The sequence below is a fragment of the Lithobates pipiens genome, unplaced genomic scaffold (assembly GCF_037356315.1).
Source record: "Lithobates pipiens isolate NorthernLeopardFrog02 unplaced genomic scaffold, aLitPip1_a1.2 Scaffold_18, whole genome shotgun sequence".
In the NCBI taxonomy this organism is placed as follows: Eukaryota; Metazoa; Chordata; class Amphibia; order Anura; family Ranidae; genus Lithobates; species Lithobates pipiens.
Window position 1 is genome coordinate 448,357,621 of NW_027507758.1, and position 23,715 is coordinate 448,381,335.

Consider the following 23,715-nt stretch of genomic DNA (forward strand, 5'->3'; position numbering starts at 1 on the left):
GGGCCTCCATAACACCTCAGCAGTGCCACAGGCTGGTTGCCTCCATGCCACACCGCATTGAAGCAGTCATTTCTGCAAAAGGATTCCCGACCAAGTATTGAGTGCATAACTGAACATAATTATTTGAAGGTTGACTTTTTTTGTATTAAAAACACTTTTCTTTTATTGGTCGGATGAAATATGCAATTTTTTTGAGATAGGATTTTGGGGTTTTCAGGAGCTGTATGCCAAAATCATCAATATTAAAACAAGAAAAGGCTTGAACTACTTCAATTGTGTGTAATGAATCTAAAATATATGAAAGTCTAATGTTTATCAGTACATTACAGAAAATAATTAACTTTATCACAATATGCTAATTTTTTGAGAAGGACCTGTAAAGTTGTTCCTAGCAACCACAATATAGCCTACACTAGTCAGCAAACTACATGATGGACTAAGTTGTACTGTATCTACTCTGACCTACAGTCCTCTTGTGACAAGCCCTGCTCTTTGGATACGCCATGCAATACACCACTTAGGAAGAAACTTTAGACCAGACATTAAACAGTTATTGTTAACTTTACTGAAGAAAGTCAACATACAGGAACAGTTCTTATCAGGCAGATTCTTACATGAATTCCTTCACAAGGTGCTTAATGCCCAAAGGGTAATCATACCTGAATAACACGAGAGAGTCCTTAGTGTCCATTAGAGGCATGACTGGTAAATAATCCACTTAAGGTAGCACAAAGTCCAAATAGTCCATGTTTGGCAAAGATCCTTAAAGAGGAAGCCTCTGAAAAAAAAAATACACCCCGCAAGACAAAGGCATAATGAGCTAGTATGCATAGAATTTATTTAGCATACTAGCTCATTATGAATTACTTATCTGAGATCAAAGCCCCCGAATCGGCCCTCGTTTGGACCCTCCGACACCACCATCTATCCCGGAGGGACTTCTGGGCATCGCGGCTCTGGCCAGTCACAGCCAGTCACTCCAGCGCTGGTGCAGCCACTAACGGCATGATCACCGTTAGAAATGTTGTAGACATCGGTGCCGCTATTTTTGCAAATATCTCCTAAACCTTTTAGGTTTGGGAGATATTTCTTGCACCTACAGGTAAGCCTTAATCTAGGCTTCCCTGTAGGTTAAAGTGGTTATAATGGGTTTATAACCACTTTAAAGACAGTAAGTCTAAGTTTGGTAGTTAAGATTTCTCATACCTCCAGTCCCTCAGGGAGCCCCGAGTGACCCCCCCAGTTTGGGGCGCCATGTGGCAGCATAACGGCCTACATCTTGTCAGTATTTACAGCAGCTCCCTTTCTGGGAACTGAAAGAACCCTTTTTATGTGGATCTGAGGAAAATTGGTAGAATACATCTATATTGTAACAGTTTCACAGGAAAGACAGCGGACTTGACCCAGATAGCTGCACAACATGAGCTAGCTCAGAAAAAAATCATTAACCCTTCTATAGGCACCTGCCTAAATTTGACCCATTCTTCATCACTTTTATAATGCATCTGTAGGTACAAGTTAAAAAGTGGTCTTTACTTCCACTTTAACCTTGTAAATAAGGTAAGAAAAGTAATTTCTGAAACAAAGTAGAAGCAGTTATGGTGCCTGCATATTTATAATTGTATTAGAAACTGTCCATAACGATGTATGTTTGCAACTACTTTAAGTGGGTCAGTATCACTTCAGAGAAAATCCAAGTGCCATTTCCCCATTTTATATTCTTTCCATTTGAAGATTTAAGCACATAATGATTAGATTTCAGTAAATGTATCTGTAATTCTCAACAGTACAGCTCACAGAGTTATATGAGTCACTGCTGATAAATGGCCAGTGTTAGCAACCGCCACATATGGAGGTTCCAAACAAATATAATTGTTTCTGTTACTGTGATAATTCCCCATGCTCCTGGCACAGCAGTTCAGTGGATTCAATTTTAACATACTGGTTTATGGTCTCATCCAAGTTTTGGTAACTAAATGGTGAGACCCCAAAAGTGTACCCTTATTTTTAGATACTGCCTTGTGTTTTCCCAATATTTAAAATTTAACTTTGGCCTCACTAACAGCTGATATTTACCAGTGTCCGTGTGAGGAGACTGATTGCTTTAATCTGAAAAAATGACTCTCATCGTCATCAGCTTATTAATACATCCCTATGCTTACCTTCAAAGGTATCATTGACACCTATCATTATCAACACTCGCTACCCTGACATGATAGGTGGCACTGATATGCAGCACTGATGGTCACTCATAGGTGGCACAGATGGGCACTCATAGGTGGCACAGATGGGCACTCATAGGCAGCACTGATGGGCATGGATGGGCACTGATAAGTGGCACTGATGGACACTGAGTGTCACTGATTGACACTGATAGACGATACAGATTGGCATCACTGATTAGGAGGCTCTGGCAGGTATTGCTGGTGGGCACTGATTGGCATCATGTATGGGCATACATTGCCACCCATGGCCACCAGGGATGCCATCCTTGGTGGGCATCAGTGGTGGCCATCCCTGGTGGTCCTGGTGGCATCCCTGGTGGTCCTGGGTGGGCATCCGAGGGGGGGCTGAGATAATAAACAATCAGCACAGACCCTCCCTGTCAGAGGAGCAGCTCCTCTACTCGTGTCTGTCAGACGCAAATGAAGAAAAGCCAGTAACTGGCACTTCCTGTTTACATCATGATCAGCTGTGATTGAACAGGGCTGATCACGTGGTAAAGAGTCTCTGTCAGAGACTCTTTACCTAGATCGGAGTTGCTGTGTGTCAGACTGACACACCTCAACAACAATCGCCGCAATGCATGCCCCTGGGGGCGCGCAGTGGTTTTTTATCCTGACCGCGTCATATGACGTCCAGTCAGTATATCGCAACCACTTTGTCGACATCATTTTGCTTTATGGTGAGCGGCAAGTGGTTTAAAAAGGGCCAAGATACATCCCTAGGAGCTACAGGCAAGTTAGCCTAACATCAAAAGTCTGCAAGCTATTGGAGGGGATGATAAGGGACTATATACAAGGTTTTAGTAATGAAAATGGTATCATTAGCAGTAATCAGCATGGATTCATGTAGAAGCATCTATGCCAGACCAATCTATTGTCCTTCTATGAGGAAATGAGCTGCCATCAAGATAAAGGAAGGCCTGTAGACATGGTGTATCTGGATTTTGCAAAGGCATTCAATACAATTCCCCATAAACGTTTACTGTACAAACTAAGGTCTGTCGGCAAGGACCAAAGGGTGAGTACATGGATTGAAAACTAGCTATGGGGGCGAGTCCAGAGGGTGGTGAAAAATGGGGAGTACTTGTAATGGTCTGGTGTGGAAAGTGGGGTCCCTCAGGGATCTGTCCTGGGACCAATCCTATTTAATTTATTTATAAACGATCTGGAGGATGGGATACACAGTTCAATTTCAGTATTTGCGTATGATACAAAGCTAATCAGGGCAATAACTTCTACGCAGGATATGGAAACCCTGCAAGAAGATCTAAACTAATTAAAGTGGAAGTAAACCCATGGATTTAAACAGTTAAAAAAAAAAGGCAGGCCGGGAATGCTAACTGCACATTAGCTGTGCTCTCAGCCAAACTATCAAACCATCCAATGGCTGGTGTCATAACGAATCACATGTGCAGTACCATAGCAGTTGAAGATTAAACAGAGGCAAAGATGGCAGCCTCCTTGGCTGAAAACGATAGGAGAGTTTACTTCCACTTTAATGGGGTGGGTGACTGCATGGCAAATTAAATGTAATGTTGAAAAATGGAAAATAATGCATTTGGGTGCCAAAAATTTTAATGCAATTTACTCACTAGGGGGAGAACCTTTAGGGGAATCTAGGAGGTAAAAGGACCTGGGGGTCCTAGTAGTTGGCAGGCTCAGCAATGTCATGCAATGCCAGGCTGCTGCAAGCAAAGCCATTAGAATATTGGCATGCATTAAAAAGGGGATTAACTCCAGAGATAAAATGAAAATTCTCCCACTCTACAAGACTCTGGTCCGGTCGCACTTGAAGTATGCCATCCAATTCTGGGCACTAGTCCTCAGGAGGGATGTGCTGGAACTGGAGAGAGTCCAAAGAAGGGCAACTAAGCTAATAAAAGGACTGATGACTGGTCTGGGCTTGCTGACCTGTCGTCCCAGAGCATCAAACAGAGTGCAATGCAGAGGGACTACTTGTAAAGTTCAAGCTGTAGTAGGGAGCAAGAGTTGCATAAGCCAATGCCTCCTCTGTAATGCTGGCTTTTCCCATGTGGAGAGATATCAACTGCACTCCACCTCTTATTCCAGCTAGTGGTCTCCAAAGTGGTGCCAGCAGCAGGAAAGAAGAGATCTTCAGGTTAGTGTGAAGCAATACATGGATCATAATAGTATGGGGCTGCTTTCACACTGATGTGCTGTGATTTACCCACACCATGGGTAAAGCAGTGTACCTGCAGCTTTTCTGCGGGTTTGCTGCACTTAGCTATAACAGGTGATCTTTGACTACTCCCATGTTGTGCAGGTAGATCTCCACCTCTTGAAGGTTGCCTACTCCTGGCCTAGACGGACAGACTATAAGCTTCAGTGCATATATTTCTGCAATCAATAGATATAAAAATACCATCTGCAAAAAGACAATATAATCACTGAACACCATTATTTGGTAGTTGTTATAATGACTCATTTACTTCTCCAGTCTGTTATCAAACCAGGACGCATGACGTAAGACAGATTCACCTATGGCATTACTCCTTGTTTTTAAAGAGGCAACACAAAAATGGTGCAATGATTTCAGGAATTTGTTTTATAGACAGCATAATTAATTTCATTCACTATCAATGAGCTGTCCAAGGCTTGGCAGCTCCACTGTTTGTTTCAATTTCACATTTCCATGCGGATACTAAACAACCAAGCTGTAGATCAGGAGACCACACCTATACCGTGCCCAGGTTGTCCTGCAGGACAAAGTTCTCATGTCATATATTTTTTCCATTGCTAATGGTTCGAGTTCTCATTCCAAGTTCAAGCCAGAGGATAGGTGTCTATTTTACAGAACGGTGCAAGACTTAAATGTGCAATTTCATTTACTCCATTGAAAGCCAGCAATTAATTCAGGTATGTTTCTAATGTGTTGGTTTATTCTTTCTGTTATTCTCCTTTTCTTTATAGCTGTTTTTAAATCAGGATTATTTTTATTGGGAAATGGTATACATGAAAAGACCTGGGCTGCATACACAGGGCTCACTTTTCTGTAAAGAAAAAGCCACCACTTTAATAAATTAGGTAATTTTCTACTCTTTGGTGTCCTGCAATATACTAAAACTGCTATTGTTTATACTAATTAATGCATCTTTAACAAGGCAACATGTTATATATTAAGCGCAGAACCCTTTTTTTTTTTTTTTTTTTTTTTACTGATTTTGCTACAGTAAAAGGAAAATATGAGTTGCTATAGTTTGTTGCACTTGTACATTTGCAATGGCATATCTACTTGTACATTATCATTGATCTTTTATCTCTCTAATTAAATAATCCTGACTGTCAAAAAAGACCAAAGGTTGATTCCTTGCAAAAGGAAAAAAATAACATGCTATCTACATCTGTATATATAATGTGTATACACACAGACACATAGATGTACAAATGTTAAGCATACTGATTATAAACTTCACAAATCCTTCAAGGTAATTTCTTAGCAAAATAAGGTGCTCTTTTATACAGAATGTTTATCTTGTAAATTTGTGTCTCTAGAATTTACCAAAAAGGGCTGGTGAGATGGTATGCTTGCCTACAGCATTAGTCGGCTGGTATCAATCAACTCTAGTGTCATTACTCTGTACAAATAGCCATTTCATTTTCTCCATCAGCTCATCCCCCCCACAGTTATTACCTTTTGTTTCAACTTGACCCTCCCTTCTAGATTGTAAGCTCTAACGAGCAGGGCCCTCTGATCCCTCCTGTACTGAATTGTATTGTAAGTGTACTGTCTGCCCTCATATTGTAAAGCGCTGCGCAAACTGTTGGCGCTATATAAATCCTGAATAATAATAATAATAATAATAATAATAATTCACAGCTTACACTTAAGTCCCATACACACTATCAGATTTTCTGCAGATTTTTTCCTTCAGATTTACCAAAACCATATACTATGAGGTCAAACCTGCAAAGTGCTGTTATGTACATGTTGGGGCTTGTATGCACTTAAAATGAAATATAAAGGTCTGAGGGATAAACCAAGTGTTTCCAACGATGATATGCCGTGCTTGTTTAAAAGGATACCCCAAACACTCAATACTCAAAACAGAGGATAACAATGTATCCAAATGTGTTACAATAAATCAAAATGTATTTAAATAAAAATTTAAAATTAAAATTTAAATGTATTATCCGGCTCCTCCTTCTCTCCCTCCTTCTGCGCTTCAGGGGGTTCAGTTCTAGAATCTCTCCATCCTGTCCTTAGTCTCTTTCTCTTAAATGTAGGACATCAGGGGTCTGTGGAGAACCCTGATATTTCACCAAAGCCCCCCAAAAGGGCAGTTAAAATTTGTAAAAAAAAAACTAATTAAAAAAAATGAAAAAGAAAGAATTAGGGACCCATTCACAGGTGGTTTTCGCTCAGTAATCTCTGCTATGGCTACAAAGCATAGCATCACAGCTGCGACATGTGTACACCCCTAGCCACTGCCTCTGTTGCTCTGTGTTTGAGCTTTGGGGTGCACACCCTAATGCAATAGGCTGTGCATACCTATGCTCCAATAGGTGAGGTTTTGCGGCAAACTGGAAGTGATGCCAGGTGGGTCTAGGCTGAGTGTGACTCATGATTATACACATTGTGATGGCTGGCGTTATTCCATGATCTCTATTTAAAGCAATACGTATGTGCCTGTCTGGTAATAACAGAGGCATATACATTATATATGGTGAGTTTTCTATCCACTGGGAGAAGAATTTCACTGAGAGCACTGGTGTATCAGTGGAAGATGGGGAGCATTGTTATGGAAATGTAATTAGTGTGGACACTTTGAATATATTTTGAATTCACTTTTGGACACTTGTGAACACTTTTATTTAACCTCCCTGGTGGTATGATTAGTTCTGATTTTAGTGGTACAATTATTTTGCATGGAAATTTGGCGTTTTATATTGTAGGCCTGCAATTCTTAGGAATAACTCAAATCTGTTCAAACCAGAGTCTAGCAGACATCCCGGGTATGATAACATTTATAATATAATAAATAATGATAATAAATAATAATACAAAATATTCAATAATGTAATCAAATCCAAAAACACTGAAATTGAGAATTGTCGCTGTCATTAGATTTAGTGTTTGATGACGAATTTCCCCACAAATCGCTATCGCTCAATTCTGCAAGTGATTCTAATTTATTATCACTGTCTTCTAGTTGGTTTAAAATCACTTTTGACATAAAGGGACACTTTTTGGTTGCTATGGACAATCTCCAAATTCCAGGCAGAAAAAAACTGTATTCATAATATAAAAGTGCATGCAGGCCACTGGACAGACCACTAGGGACAAAGGGGGTGTGTATTTTTTTTATACAGTACTGTAATCTGTAAGATTACAGTACTGTGTGTGTTTTTACTTTTTTGAATTTGGCGCCGATCTCCGCTCCCATGCGTCATAACGTCGCAGGGAACGGAGCTCGGCGGCACTCGGCCACTGTGTGAATTGAGCGGAGGACGGCTCGCTCACACAGCGCGGAGGACATCACTGGATCCAGGGGACAAGGTAAGTAACCTCTCCCTGTATCCTCCCTGTATCCAGCGATGCGATCCCGAGTCTGGCTCGGGGTTACCGCTCGTGGTACTGAAATCTCAGCCCGAGCCAGACTCGGGATCACCTCTAGGGAGGTTAACACAGTGCTGCTGGTGGACACAAGGGGGTTGATTTACTAAAGACAAAAAGACTGTGTGCTTTGCAAAGTGCAGTTGCGCATGTATGTTTTAACACTTTGCGATATCATAATTTTTGGCATATGTCTATGTAGTCCTATAGGTGACTGGCAAGGCCTTCCGTGGAACCAACAACCGGTCTCCTTGGTGGATAAAAATATGGAATAGGAAAGAACCCTGGGAAGTTTTTTATTTAGTCGAGTATTCTGTCCCTCATAGCTTCCAATAAGGCTTTTAACTTCCCGTTTGAAGACAGACAATGGATCTTGCGGTGGTAGATATGTAGCACTGTATGAAAGTAAATGACTTGCCTCCTTAAAACAGTCTTTCCTATTCTGGATCACAACACTGCCCACTTGTCAGCCTGCTTGATGATAATTTTCAAGTCCATTTTGGAGCTCATGTGGGGGAAGGTTGCTCCATATGTTGTTTTGACCCCGCAATACCTGCAGATCCATGTATAGTGTAAAGTATAGTGTAAAAAAAACAAACAAAATATTTGGGGGGCACACCCTAAAATATGCATTAAAGATGGCGCAGCCACAAGTTCATTTAAAACACCTGAACATTTTCAAAAAATATGGGGATTTGGTCACACCATATTGCTATATGGCGCTTAAACCCACTTACTGCGACAAAGTACCCCATTATTAGTGGGACTAATGATCCCCATATTTTTTGAAAATATTCAGCTTTTTAAAATAGCCTTGCAGGAGATAAATGTCATTTTTTGCATGTGTGCGCTGTAATATTTTGTTCTATAGTGTAAAAAGTCTCCACATAGGTGCCTTTAGCATGATAAGAATTTAATCTGGATGGGGTATTGAAGTTAGTGTGTAGCATCTCTATCATATTTCTCTAAAGACAGACCCTCGGGTTCACCCTCAACTCTTGGCATGAATCCAAACCCATTTGGTCTGTGTGATCCCAAGAGATCTCCAGAAATATAATCCTTTCGTAAATAAAGGATAATCCTGGTAATGTTATTCTTTTCAATGTTGTTATAATATTTGATCACAAACGTGTTGAGATCCTTCAAGAGATTAGGAGTGGATGAAGGGCAAAGTTAGGCCCTTTTTGCAATAAACTAATTTCAGAGGCCATAAGTATACGAGAAGAGAGATTATAAATCTTTATAGTGGCTGGGGAGGCATTTGACCCAAATGTCTTCTTCGCCATTTTATAGCTGTGGAAAGGGGGGTCCCTAAAAAAAATCCCAGTGGGTGTGACATATTTGAGATAAACCCATTCACATCATTGTTTACCTAAGCAGTATCACTGTTCTTGACATATGAATGATCTACTGTCCTAACAGAATCAGACCTAAATGGTCTGTCTATGATTGTTAGAAGACCTTGCTTGATCTGTTGATGGGTAAACTCTGGACTGTTCATTTTAGCCCCTGAATAAGACACCAAAGTAGGATCATGAGGCAACCTAGAGTGGTGCCTTGTATTATATTGTCTCGGAATCTGGGCTAAGCCCTGTCTTTCAATAATGTTTCTTGTTCCTCGGTCCGTGTTATGTTTAGCTGAATACCCAATCCCCATTTCCCTCTTTGTTTTTTAGCCAGAGGTGGGAGGCATTTAAGGTAAGTGGAGGAAAGGCCTCAGTATCCCCTATATTCTCCTTATAGTCTAGAGCAGGTGACTCCAAACTTTTCAAACAATGGGCCAGTTTATTGGTTTTCAGACTTTAGGAGGGCCAGATTGTGCCCAGCGGGGGCAGAAAATATACCGGGCTCGGCATCAGAGAGAATAAATATGGCCACAGGGTTGGTGGTCAATAGGAGGAGGAATACCCCTAATTAGTAGCAGGAATAGTATCCTATCATTGGTATTGGTGTAAGAAATAGTGTTCTTTTGTTGGTATTAGTGGGATGAATAGTGCCCCAATAGGGCCAGATAAAGGCTAGCAAAGGGCCACGTCTGGCCCTCAGGCCACAGTTTGGAGACCCCTGGTCTAGAGAATCAGTCACAGATGCCTTCTCCCTGATCCAATTCAAGATGTTTTCAGTCTGGAAATCAGCAATATCACATTCTAGATTCCAGGTTTTTTTAATTTTCTTGCACATGTTTATACATATTGGTTTCAAGTTCTTTGTATTTTTCATGTTGCCTCTACTGCATGAGTTCAAGCTATAATTTGTCTATCGTTTCCTGCCTCTGTTCTTTCCAGTGTGCACTTGGTGGAAACCAACAAGGTCACCATCATCAAGAAACTTGCACTTCTGGCACCCAGTGGCCCTGAGACACCTGGGAGTGACTTTCAAGTCTTGGAATTTTTTGGAAAATTTTATGTCCCACCACTGCATGGATTCATTCTAAATCTTGTAGTTTAAGAAACCATTTCCTCAAGGTCCTAAAGTCTGACTGGTCTGATAATTCCTCTTTCATGTCCTTAAAGCAGTAGTAAACTCCCCTTTTAAAAAAAAACACTGTAAGACAATTGCATAATGTGCTAGTATGCATTGCATACTAGCATATTATGAAATACTTACCTTTGCACAAAGCCTTCCAGGCTGCACTGTCAGGGCTCTCCCCAGTCCCTGGTGCTTCCATCTTTACCTGATCTTCCTTCCAGGTTTCGCATCTCCAGGCACTTGATTGGCTGGACTGTTGTGACATCACTCCCATGCATGTGCACAGGAGTTACATCGATGAGGCACACAGAGCGGGCCATAAAAGTGGTCTGAGCTGAGCATGTGCAGCTCAGATCACATTACTCGCTGACAAGCAGCCTCTAGGGCAGTGATGGCGAACCTCGGCACCCCAGATGTTTTGGAACTACATTTCCCATGATGCTCAACTACACTGCAGTGTACATGAGCATCATGGGCATCATGGGAAATGTAGTTCCAAAACATCTGGGGTGCCGAGGTTCGCCATCACTGCTCAGATCACATTACCCGCTGACAAGCAGCCTCTAGGGCAGTGATGGCGAACCTCTGCACCCCAGATGTTTTGGAACTACATTTCCTATGATGCTCAACTACACTGCAGCGTACATGAGCATCATGGGCATCATGGGAAATGTAGTTTCAAAACATTTTGGGTGCCGAGGTTCGCCATCACTGCTCTAGGGTCTCTTCTGTTATTAAAAAAACAGCCTGTCAGCGGATTTGGACAATTCTCAGTATACTACCACTTTAAAAAAAAAAATAGACAAGTGGCTAGATCAGGCTTTGGTATAGGTCAGGGTCGATGTTAGAGTTAGGGTCAAAAATCATGGTCAGACACAGTGTATTTAAGGTATCATTTTGTCAGTAATACCGCATACACACAACCAGACTTTCCGGCAGACTAGGTCCGACAGAATAAGTCCGTCGGACAATCCAATCATGTGTGGGCTAATTTGATCGTTTTTCATTTTAAAAATCCAATTGATTTTTAACATAGAACATGTTTCAAATCTGTCCGACGGACTTAATTCCTATCGGGAAAACCATTCGTCTGTATGCTGGTCCGATGGACCAAATATGACGCAAGGCAAACTATTGGCTACTGGCTAATGAACTTCCTTGTTTAGTCCTGTCTTACGTCATCCGTTCATGTGGCCAAGTCTGTTCGTTTGGAAGTCTGTCGGAACTCCACTGAAAAGTCAGTCGGGAAGACCATTGGACCTAGTCTGCCGGAAAGTCTGGTCGTGTGTAGCGGCATAAGGCCGCGTACACACGCGCGGACTGTTTGCCCAACCTTGTTCGTCAAACAGTTTGGGCAAACAGTCCGCTCAAAATTTGCATGAGCGGACGTGCCCACACACGAGCGGACTGTTTGACGAACAAGGTTGGGCAAACAGTTCGCTCAACTTTTGAAATGAACGGACTCGCCCACGTAAGGAGGAGGCAAATCCGCCCATTTCGAGCGCGTGTACAGGTAGGCGGGGCCCGCGAAGGATACGTCGCGGGCTCCGCCGCCTGGAATGGGCTTAAAGGGGAACCCCAACGCCGAAAAAAATCGGCGTGGGGGTTCCCCCAAAGTCCACACCAGACCCTTGTCCGAGCACGCTACCCGGCCGGCCAGGAAAGGGGGGCGAGCGAGCGCGCCCCCCCTCCTGAGCCGTACCAGGCCGCGTGCCCTCAACATGGGGGGTGCCTTGGGGAAGGGGGGGCCGCGCGGCCCCCCCACCCCAAAGCACCTTGTCCCCATGTTGATGAGGACAAGGGCCTCTTCCCGACAACCCTGGCCGTTGGTTGTCGGGGTCTGCAGGCGGGGGGCTTATCGGAATCCGGGAGCCCCCTTTAAGAAGGGGGCCCCCGGATACCGGCCCCCCACCCTATGTGAATGAGTATGGGGTACAATGTACCCCTACCCATTCACCTGTGAAATAAAGTACAATAAAAAACACAACACAGAGAAAAAATATTTTATTGCACAGCTCCGGGGGTCTTCTCGCCGGACTCCTCCGCTATGTGTGTGTAGCTCTTTTGCTAGCGGAGGAGTCCGGCTTTCTTCCTCCCCGCCGCCGGCCTCTTCTCCCGACTTCGGGGGTCTTGTCCCCCTCTTCGATTCTTCTGCCGGGCCAGCGCGCCTGGTCCGGTGGCCCGGTCTTCTGTCGCCGCTGCCTTCCGTTCTTCTGTCGCCGCCTTCGGTTCTTCTGCCGGGCCACCGCGCCTTCTTGTAGCTCTTTTACAGGCGGTGGCCCGGTCTTCTGTCGCCGCTGTCGTCGCCGCCGCCGCCGCCTTCCGTTCTTGTTCTTCTTCTTGTTCTTCTTGTTCTTCTCCTGGAGATGTTGACTCGACGAGCTCTCCGGCCGGAATGCCAGAGCCGCGCTGTGCGGTCACTTATATAGTGACAATGGGGCGGGGTCACATGGTATATGTCACATGGGTTGGTCACATGGTGACCCCGCCCCCTTACGATGTCATAGTCCCCATGTGACATCAACCCATGTGACCAACCCATGTGACATATACCATGTGACCCCGCCCCATTGTCACTATATAAGTGGCAGCAGAGCGCGTCCCTGGCATTCCGGCCGGAGAGCTCGTCGAGTCAACATCTCCAGGAGAAGAACAAGAAGAACAAGAAGAAGAACAAGAACGGAAGGCGGCGGCGGCGGCGACGACAGCGGCGACAGAAGACCGGGCCACCGCCTGTAAAAGAGCTACAAGAAGGCGCGGTGGCCCGGCAGAAGAACCAAAGGCGGCGACAGAAGAACGGAAGGCAGCGGCGACAGAAGACCGGGCCACCGGACCAGGCGCGGTGGCCCGGCAGAAGAACCGAAGAGGGGGACAAGACCCCCGAAGTCGGGAGAAGAGGCCGGCGGCGGGGAGGAAGAAAGCCGGACTCCTCCGCTAGCAAAAGAGCTACACACACATAGCGGAGGAGTCCGGCGAGAAGACCCCCGGAGCTGTGCAATAAAATATTTTTTCTCTGTGTTGTGTTTTTATTGTACTTTATTTCACAGGTGAATGGGTAGGGGTACATTGTACCCCATACTCATTCACATAGGGTGGGGGGCCGGTATCCGGGGGCCCCCTTCTTAAAGGGGGCTCCCGGATTCCGATAAGCCCCCCGCCCGCAGACCCCGACAACCAACGGCCAGGGTTGTCGGGAAGAGGCCCTTGTCTTCATCAACATGGGGACAAGGTGCTTTGGGGTGGGGGGGCCGCGCGGCCCCCCCTTCCCCAAGGCACCCCCCATGTTGAGGGCATGCGGCCTGGTACGGCTCAGGAGGGGGGGCGCGCTCGCTCGTCCCCCTTTCCTGGCCGGCCGGGTAGCGTGCTCGGACAAGGGTCTGGTGTGGACTTTGGGGGAACCCCACGCCGATTTTTTTCGGCGTTGGGGTTCCCCTTTAAGCCCATTCCAGGCGGCAGAGCCCGTGACGTATCCTTCGCGGGCCCCGCCTACCTGTACACGCGCTCGAAATGGGCGGACTTTCCGAGCGGGAACAGTCCGCTCATTTCGAAAGTACAGCGGACAGGCCCACACACGGGCGGACTGTTCGCTCAAACACAGTTTCAGCGGACAGTTTTTCGGAATTTCCGAAAGACTTTGTCCGTCCAACTGTCCGCTGAAACTGTCCGCTGAAAGCCCACACATGAGCGGACTGTCCGCCCAAACACTGTTCAGCGGACAAGGTTGGGCGAACAGTCCGCCCGTGTGTACGCGGCCTTAGGCCGCGTACACACGCGCGGACTGTTCGCCCAACTTTGTCCGTCCAACAGTTTGAGCGAACAGTCCGCTCAAACTTAGCATGGACGGACATGGCCACACACGACGGACGAACAGTTTGCTGAAACCGTGCGCGATGACGTTTCGGCACGCACGACGGATCGAAAATTTCGACGTCCAATACACTGCAATGCAACCTTCCGACGTGGAAATCCTTTCTGAGCATGCGCGAGACTTAGTTGGCCGAACAAGCCTACACACGAGCGAACAGTCCGCTGAAACCTTGTTTCAGCGGACAGTTTTTCGGAATTTCCGTAAGACCTTGTTCGTCCAACTGTCCGCTGAAACTGTCCGCTGAAGCCCCACACACGAGCGGACTGTCCGCCCAAACACTGTTCAGCGGACAAGGTTGGGCGAACAGTCCGCCCGTGTGTACGCGGCCTTAGTGTCGTTGTCAGTATATTTTAGATAAGCAAAATGTGCACTATTGTTTCTTGGCCCTAACATGGCTACAAACATCAAATAACATACACACATATGTGATATTGCTATAAATGCCAGGAGCAGGAGAGTTTATTTTCAGTTGTTCCTTTGCCATAAGTTTTGGTAAAAAAGAAATATACAGTTAAATAAAAAAATATTTATATATTTTTTTACAATTTTTTGGCAGTTTGCCTTTGATAATAATTAAAAATTAGGAGATATCTTTTAACATTTACCACCAAACAAAAGCCAAATTTGTCCTGAAAAAACCAAGGTTTAATCCAGGTGGATACACTAATGCCACGTACACACGAGCAGACTTCTTGTCGGACTGAACTCCGAAGGACTTTTTGACAGAGTTCCGTCAGAGTTCCGCCAAAACTGACTTGCCTACACATGATCACACCAACGTCCGATCGTTTAGATTGTGATGACGTACGACGGGACTAGAAAAAGGAAGTTCAGTAGCCAATAGCTGCCCTTGCATAGTTTTTGGTTCATCGGAACAGCATACAAACGAGTGGTTTTCTCAATAGGAACTGGTTCTGGCAGAAATATTTGAAACATGTTCTATTTCTAGGTCCGTCAGAATTTTAGAAAGAGAAAGTCCGATGAAGCCCACACACGATCGGAATGTCTGACAGAATGATTCCGTCAGACCTTATCTGCCGGAAAGTCCGGACGTGTGTACGCGGCATAAGTAGTGGTGGTGATATGTACAGTTATACAGTTACAGTTATACTAACGCATGTCAAAGTCACAAAATTATGTTCAGGCCATAGAATTTGTTTAACCTTTTACAAAAAAAGATGTGAAATGAGGCAGAAATAGAGTGCTGAAACAATTCCGTCTTTTCCAGTTGTAGATAGTTTGAAGGGAGATGGTTGGAAATAGATTTTGGATAGGGATTCCAAATGGATTGATAATTAGATTCAAAATATAATATAGAATAGATTAAAAAAAAGAGTATTTTGGTGCTGCTACTTCCAGTCAAGCCACCTGAAAAGTTTTGTTTTTTTTAAAACTGCTATGAACTGCTATGAATCAAATTAAACCAAATGATTGGGGTGCTACTGTCTGTAATTCCTAAGAAAAAAAAAAAAACACTGCCAAAAGTACACGGTAACCAAGAAACCAATGCTTCCTCCAAAATACAGTGTGCAGGTATCCCTTCAACCTGATATCAAAGATTTGTGTATTTTCCACTACACTTTTAAAGTTGCGTGAACAAGCCTATTAGCTCTAAAATGGCCAGAATCGGAACCCAGAATCGAAATCTGAGCCCAGGCCGCTTTCCTTTTGAGCTCCAGTCTAGCAATGTGGCATACAGATAATAATATGAGTGCTGCAGATAAAAATGTAATATATTGCAGCTTACCAATGCTTATATGCTATAAAAAATGTAAGCAATCACTGTGCATAAAAAATAAAAAATAAAACGGTGTAATAATATGAATAATGATAGTGAAAAATGTATGAAATACAAAACATTGCTTGCTATAGCACATGAATATACACAACTGTCCCTGATTTCGAGGGACTGTCCCTAATTTGGAACAACGCCCCTCTGTCCCTCATTCCTCCTCATTTATTATATAAAATGCACTATTTAGCTATCAAAAAGCCAGTGCTTTTTTCCCAGTGCTAAACCTCTCATCCCGTTTCAAAGTTGTTGCATTTGTACATTTCAAAAGCCAATATAAAGGAATAGAAGTGTTTAACCACTTTCAGACCGGACCATTTTGCTGGTAAATGACCAGAGGTCTTTTTACAATTTGGCACTGCGCTGCTTTAACTGGTAATTGCGCGGTCATGCAATGTTGTACCCAAACAAAATTTGCGTCCTTTTCTTCCCACAAATAGAGCTTTCTTTTGATGGTATTTGATTGCCTCTGCGATTTTTATTTTTTGCGATATAAATGGAAAAAGACCGCAAATTTTGAAAAAAAATGATATTTTCTACTTTTTGTTATTAGAAAAATCCAATAAATTCAATTTTAGTCATACATTTAGGCCAAAATGTATTCAGCCACATGTCTTTGGTAAAAAAAAAGTCAATAACTGTATATTTATTGGTTTGCGCAAAAGTTGTCACATCTACAAACTAAGGTACGTTTTCTGGAATTTACGCAGCTTTTAGTTTACGACTGCCTATCTCAGTTCTTGAGGTGCTAAAATGGCAGGGCAGTACAAAACCCCCCCAAATGACCCCATTTTGGAAAGTAGACCCCCTAAGGAAATTGATAAGTGGCATGTTGAGCCCATCGAATATTTTTTTTTTTTGCCTCAAGCGATTGAATAATGACAAAAAAATAATTATTTTTTTTTTTTTTACACAAAGTTGTCACTAAATGATATATTGCTCACACATGCTATGGGCATATGTGAAATGACACCCCAAAATAAATTCTGCTGCTTCTCCTGAGTACGGGGATACCACACGTGTGGGATTTTTTGGGAGCCTAGCCGCGTACGGGGCCCCGAAAGCCAAGAACCGCCTTCAGGTTTTCTAAGGGCGTAAATATTTGACTTCACTCCTCACTACATATTACAGTTTTGAAGGCCATAAAATGCCAAGATGGCACAAAACCCCCACAAATGACCCCATTTTAGAAAGTAGATACCCCAAGCTATTTGCTGAGAGGCATTTTGAGTCCATGGAATATTTTATATTTTGCCACAAGTTGCGGGAAAATTACAAACTTTAATTTTTTTTTATTTTTTTTTCACAAAGTTGTCACTAAATGATATATTGCTCACACATGCTATGGGCATATGTGAAATGACACCCCAAAATAAATTCTGCTGCTTCTCCTGAGTACGGGGATACCACATATGTGGGACTTTTTGGGAGCCTAGCCACGTACGGGGCCCCGAAAACCAAGAACCGCCTTCAGGTTTTCTAAGGGCGTAAATATTTGACTTCACTCCTCACTACCTATTACAGTTTTGAAGGCCATAAAATGCCAAGATGGCACAAAACCCCCACAAATGACCCCATTTTAGAAAGTAGACACCCCAAGCTATTTGCTGAGAGGCATGTTGAGTCCATGGAATATTTTATATTTTGCCACAAGTTGCGGGAAAATTACAAACTTTTTTTTTTTTTTTCACAAAGTTGTCACTAAATGATATATTGCTCACGCATGCCATGGGCATATGTGAAATGACACCCCAAAATAAATTCTGCTGCTTCTCCTGAGTACGGGGATACCACATATGTGGGACTTTTTGGGAGCCTAGCCGCGTACGGGGCCCCGAAAACCAAGCACCGCCTTCAGGCTTTCTAAGGGCGTTACAGTTTTGAAGGCCATAAAATGCCAAGATGGCACAAACCCCCCCCCAAATGACCCCATTTTGGAAAGTAGACACCCCTAAATTTAGGGGTACACTAGTGAGACTAGGTAATAAATGGCGGGTGCCCTGAAACTATAAAAAAAAATAACTAACCAACCAGCGTCACCTGTAACAGTTATACGGTGATCACTGGTGAAAGGGTTAACTAGGGGGCAATCAGGGGGCTTTATGCGGTAGTATATGGGGGTCCCTGGCGCTATAAAAAGCTGCGGCGAACCTAAATACCTACCTGCCTAACTAGCGTCACCTGTGACACTAATACAGTGATCAGAAAAACGATCGCTTATTAGGCTGGGTTCACACTGGAGCGATGTGGGAACGCCACGAATGCGCGGCGGGTTCCCGCATCACATGCCTCCCGGCGGCAGTTCACACTGCCCTATGCGAACTGCTGGGAGTGTCAGTGAAATGTTAATGACACCCCCAGATCAGTTCGCATATCGCAGTGCGATCTGCAAACTCGGATTGCATGGTGTGAACACCCATGCGATCCGATTCTGCTGCGGACCAAAAAAAGGGTCCCGTGCGAGTTTGCGGCGGGTGCGGCGGGTGCGACACGAATTCAGCCATACTATCTGTATGGCTGAACTCGAATCGCACAGAGATCGGATGTGATTTGCACTGCAGTGCGGTGCGAATCACATCCGTTCTCATAAACCGCTGCAATGTGAACCCAGCCTTAGTGACACTGGCGACGGGGGGTGATCACGGGGTTAAACCTTTATTGGGGGGGTTAGGGGGGTACCTTAGAACTAAAGGAGGCTAACCCTAACTGCCCTAACAGTTATTACAGTCACAAATGACACCCGCCGGGTGATCAGGGGGTTAAACCTTTATTAGGTAATAAATGGCGGGTGCCCTGAAACTATAAAAAAATAACTAACCAACCAGCGTCACCTGTAACAGTTATATGGTGATCACTGGTGAAAGGGTTAACTAGGGGGCAATCAGGGGGCTTTATGCGGTAGTATATGGGGGTCCCTGGCGCTATAAAAAGTTGCGGCGAACCTAAATACCTACCTGCCTAACTAGCGTCACCTGTGACACTAATACAGCGATCAGAAAAATGATCGCTTATTAGGCTGGGTTCACACTGGAGCGATGCGGGAACGCCACGAATCCGCGGCGGGTTCCCGCATCGCATGCCTCCCGGCGGCAGTTCACACTGCCCTATGCGAACTGCTGGGAGTGTCAGTGAAATAATGACACCCCCAGATCAGTTCGCATATCGCAGTGCGATCTGCAAACTCGGATCGCATGGTGTGAACACCCATGCGATCCGATTCTGCTGCGGACCAAAAAAAGGGTCCCGTGCGAGTTTGCGGCGGGTGCGGCGGGTGCGACACGAATTCAGCCATACTATCTGTATGGCTGAACTCGAATCGCACAGAGATCGGATGTGATTTGCACTGCAGTGCGGTGCGAATCACATCTGTTCTCAAACCGCTGCAATGTGAACCCAGCCTTAGTGACACTGGCGACGGGGGGTGATCACGGGGTTAAACCTTTATTGGGGGGGTTAGGGGGGTACATTAGAACTAAAGGGGGCTAACCCTAACTGCCCTAACAGTTATTACAGTCACAAATGACACCAATGCAAAAAAAAAAAAAAAGCAATTGGTGTCACTGTGACTGGGGGGGCAGGGGTAATTGGGGGGGTGATCGGGGGGTAAAGGGGGGGTGTGAGTGTGCCTGGCATGTTCTACTGTATGTGTGGTGTGTTGGTGCAACTCACCGAACCTCTCTCCTCGGTGCCGGAACGAAAAATACCGACACGGAGGAGAGAATACATCACTTCCTCTCCTGTGTTTACATTACAGGAGAGGAAGTGATGTCACGGAGGATTTCCATTCGTCGAGAGCGTTCGCGAGGGGGTGGCCATGAATGAATGGCCGCTCCCTCATCCCGGATCGCTCTCGAAGGAATGCCGACCGCCGCAGGCACGGGGGGGGGGGGGCCCGATCGGGCCCCCCACCCGCGGGCAGGCAGGGACTTATATATACGCCCATATGCCTGCCCGTGCCATTCTGCCGACGTATATCGTCGTGCGGCGGTCGGCAAGTGGTTAAAAAAGCACTTGTGGGTTTAACTAATAATTATTTTTGTATAATTCTCCTTTAAGGAAGGCGTGGCAGGGGGTGTGTCCTATGCCTACATACTTTTGCTAATAGGTGTCCCTCATTCCCATATCAAAAATTTGGGAGGTATGTATACCCATAATAATAAAAACACTGCACTACTGTTATTATTATCAATATTTAGATGTGGTGACTGCATTCATTTTCTTTTTTGGCTTTTCTTCCTTTATTGCCACCTGAAAATCCGGCCAGTCTATACCTTTAACAGACCAAGCTGTCCAGCAAAAGTGGCAATTAGAGGTTTGCACAAACCATTTAACAGTGGTGGGGTGCTTACAATGGTGGAGGAAAGAGAAAAAATAATGCAAACCCATATGGTTATCTCACTGGTGTTATTATCCTGAAATATTGAGGTTGATATCCAAGCCGACAGCTGAAAAACCCCAGAGGATCTCCATACTATCCTTGGTATCTAGTATAATGTATAAAAACATTTTTTATTGAAGTACCACACCACTGTTAAGAGGTCTATATGCAACTTATTTCAATAAAAGCCAGGGGGACAATCCGAACAAAGCCAATGCATTGTGGGAATCTAAGCCCCTGTACACACGGTCGGAGATTTCGAAACCAAATCCGTCAGATTTTGTCCATCGGATCTTGTCCGGAACTGTTGCATACACACGGCCGGACTAAGTTGTCGAAAAATCCGATCTTTCAGAACGTGATGACGTAATTTAGTTACGATGGGACTACGTTCAGGCTAGTAGCCAATAGCTTTGATGTAGGAATTTGATCTGAGCACGCGTGGCACTTGGTCCGATCAAAATGCCCTACACATGATCGGATTAGGTCCGTCCAGCCCAGTTGGTCGGGAAATATTTCCAATATGTTGGAAAATTGGGTCCGACGGATATTCCGACGGAATCAGTCCGATGCATACCACACACAGTCGATAGACGACACGGTTCGATAGGACACATTCCGACGGATTCTCCGACCGTGTGTACAAGGGCTTAGAGCACCCCCTTCATCAGGGCTTGATAGACAAATTTGTGAGTACACTAGTAATGAACTGGGCCTTTGCATAAGGAGGTCTAAAAAAACATGTGACGAGAGAAATATTTGGGATACTGTTGATGACCTCTTCCAAAAAAGCTGGCTGTTGTGCTTATTTTAGATTGAAAACGCTCCTATCAACACAAAATAAAACAAAACCAAATCTCCCCCAAAATAAGTGAAAACTTCAAAATACCACCCCTGAAACAAAAGCCCATTTTTTTTTCCAATTAAAGTCTTGCTGTAAAAAAAAAAAAAGCACATTGCTATGGAAAGGTCAGCAGCAAAAGAAGCTCCCAATAGTAAAATAAAAGATGGACAGCAAAGGGGGTGACTGCCTAAAGAGCTAACAATTAAAGCACAGTATCCTAACTGATCCTAATCTTCTCTATGCATGTTTGCCAGCTCTTCTTATCCTATCCCTAAAGCCGCTTTAATGCGCTGACACTATGGGGGTTATTTACTAAAGGAAAATCCACTTTGCACTACTAGTGCACCGAAAGTGCACTTTCAAGTGCAGTTGCTGTAGATCCGAGGGGGACATGCAAGGAACATAGAAAACAGCATTTTGGCTTGCACATGATTGGATGATAAAATCAGCAGAGCTTCCACTCATTTCAGATCTTCCCCTCAGATTTACAGCGACTGTACTTCCAAGTGCACTTGCAGTGCAAAGTGGATTTGTCTTTCGTAAAAAACCTCCTAAGGTTGCTCTGTGCCCTCTTATATAGTGAAGGTCAGCTATTTGATATGTCTCCCTATTGTCCCTTCTAAGCCTTCTGGCCATGGTTTATTATGGTTGAAATAAATAGCAAATCTGAACCTCATCCCTAGTGCCAGAATGACTGGGTTTTATATATTTAAAGCCTCTTCTTATCAACAGAAGGCTGATTGCATACATTCTTGTAGCTCATTAAACCTATTCTATTTATAATGTTGCTTTTTTTTTATTTTTATTACAGCTTATCCTGCTTATTATCTCATTTCATTTGATTACATGATGTAAAGTTTATTTTACATCTTATTCAACACATTTGCATTGTGTGCCCCATGTAGGCTATACTGTCTACACAAATAATATGTAAAACAATGTGCTAATTGTAGGTTGGGACTGGAAGTTGGGTTCCATAATAATTTAGGGTGCATAGAATAACACTATTAAAATACTATGCTCTGAGATTATGTGTCATAATGATTTACTGAAGGTCATTTTTAAACTTGAGAGTCATTTATACATGTGCACTTTCTTTGTACTTTCCCAACTCTGTGCTGACAGTGGAGAACAAAGAACATGCCAATGATTTCCAATTATGCCGATTCAGCATTTTTCCTTTTGTAGATAGTTATGGTATGCTGTACATCAGGATGAACCCTAGGACCTACAGTATGCTATATAAAGTTTTGTGCCACGTTGCCCTGTGCATAGAGTGCATCTGGAAAGTATTCATATCGCTTTACTTTTTCCACATTTTGTTATGTTACAGCCTTATTCCAAAATAGATTCCATTCATTATTTTCCTCAAAATTCTACAAACAATACCCCATAATAACAATGTGAAGGACATTTGTTTGAAATCTTTGCAGAATTATTAAAAAAAAAAAAAAAAAATCCCATGTACATAAGTATTCACAGCCTTTCCTGAATACTTTGTTGAAGCACCTTTGGCACTAATTATTTCTGAGTATGATGCTGCAAGCTTGGCACACCTATTGTTGGGCAATTTCTCCCATTCTTCTTTGCAGGACCTCTCAAGCTCCATCAGGCTGAATGGGGAGCGTCAGTGCCCAGCCAATTTCAGATCTCTCCAGAGATGTTCAATTGGGTTCAAGTCTAGACTCTGGCTGGGACACTCAAGGACATTCACAGAGTTGTCCCGTAGCCACACCGTTGTCATCTTGGCTGTGTGCTTAGGGTCATTGTCCTGTTGGAAGATGAACCTTTGCCCCAGTCTGTGGTCCAGCGCACTCTGGAGCAGGTTTTCATCAAGGATGTGTCTGTACATTGCTGCATTAATCTTTCTCCTCAGTCCTGACTAGTCTTCCATTTCTTGCCGCTGAAAAACATCCCCTACAGCATGATGCTGCCACCACCATGCTTCACTGTAGGGATGGTATTTTACTGAGACGTGGCTTCTGTCTGGCCACGCTAACGTACAGGCCTGATTGGTGGAGTGCTTCAGAGATGGTTGTTCTTCTGGAAGGTTCTCCTCTCTCCACAGAGAAATGTTGGCGCTCTGTCAGATTGACCATCAGGTTCTTGGTCACCTCCCTGACTAAGACCTATCTCCCCTGATCGCTGAGTTTGACCGATTGGCCCACTCTAGGAAGAGTCTTGGGGGTTATAAACTTCTTATACGTATGGATGATGGCGGCCACTGTGTGCATTGGGACCTTCAATGCTGCAGAAATGTTTCTGTACCCTTTCCCAGATCTGTGCCTCAATACAATCCTGTCTCGGAGGTCTACAGATAATTACTTGGCTTTCATGGCTTGGTTTGTGCTCTGACATGCACTGTTAACTGTGGTACCTTATATAGACAGGTGTGTGCCTTTTCAAATCATGTTCAGTCAACTGAATTTACCACAGGTGGACTCCAATCAAGTTATAGAAACATTTCAAAGATGATCAGTGGAAACAGCATGCACCTGAGCTAAATTTTCTATTTTTAATACATTTGCAAAGATTTCAAACAATCATCTTTCACGTTGCATTTA

General features: G+C 44.0%; 1 protein-coding gene across 2 annotated transcripts in view; it reads left to right on the forward strand.

The window, feature by feature from the left end:
• The window catches only part of PLS1 (plastin 1), a 184,929-nt gene that overhangs the window by 51,796 nt on the left and 109,418 nt on the right, over positions 1–23,715 (forward strand). Inside the window, exon 1 of one of the 2 annotated variants that reach the window (XM_077488217.1) lies at positions 4,947–5,102. The exons of the other annotated variant lie outside the window; for it this stretch is intronic. The gene's annotated coding sequence lies outside the window, so the exon portion shown is untranslated. Of the gene's footprint in view, positions 1–4,946; positions 5,103–23,715 lie in introns of those variants that run through there. 2 annotated transcript variants of the gene reach the window in all.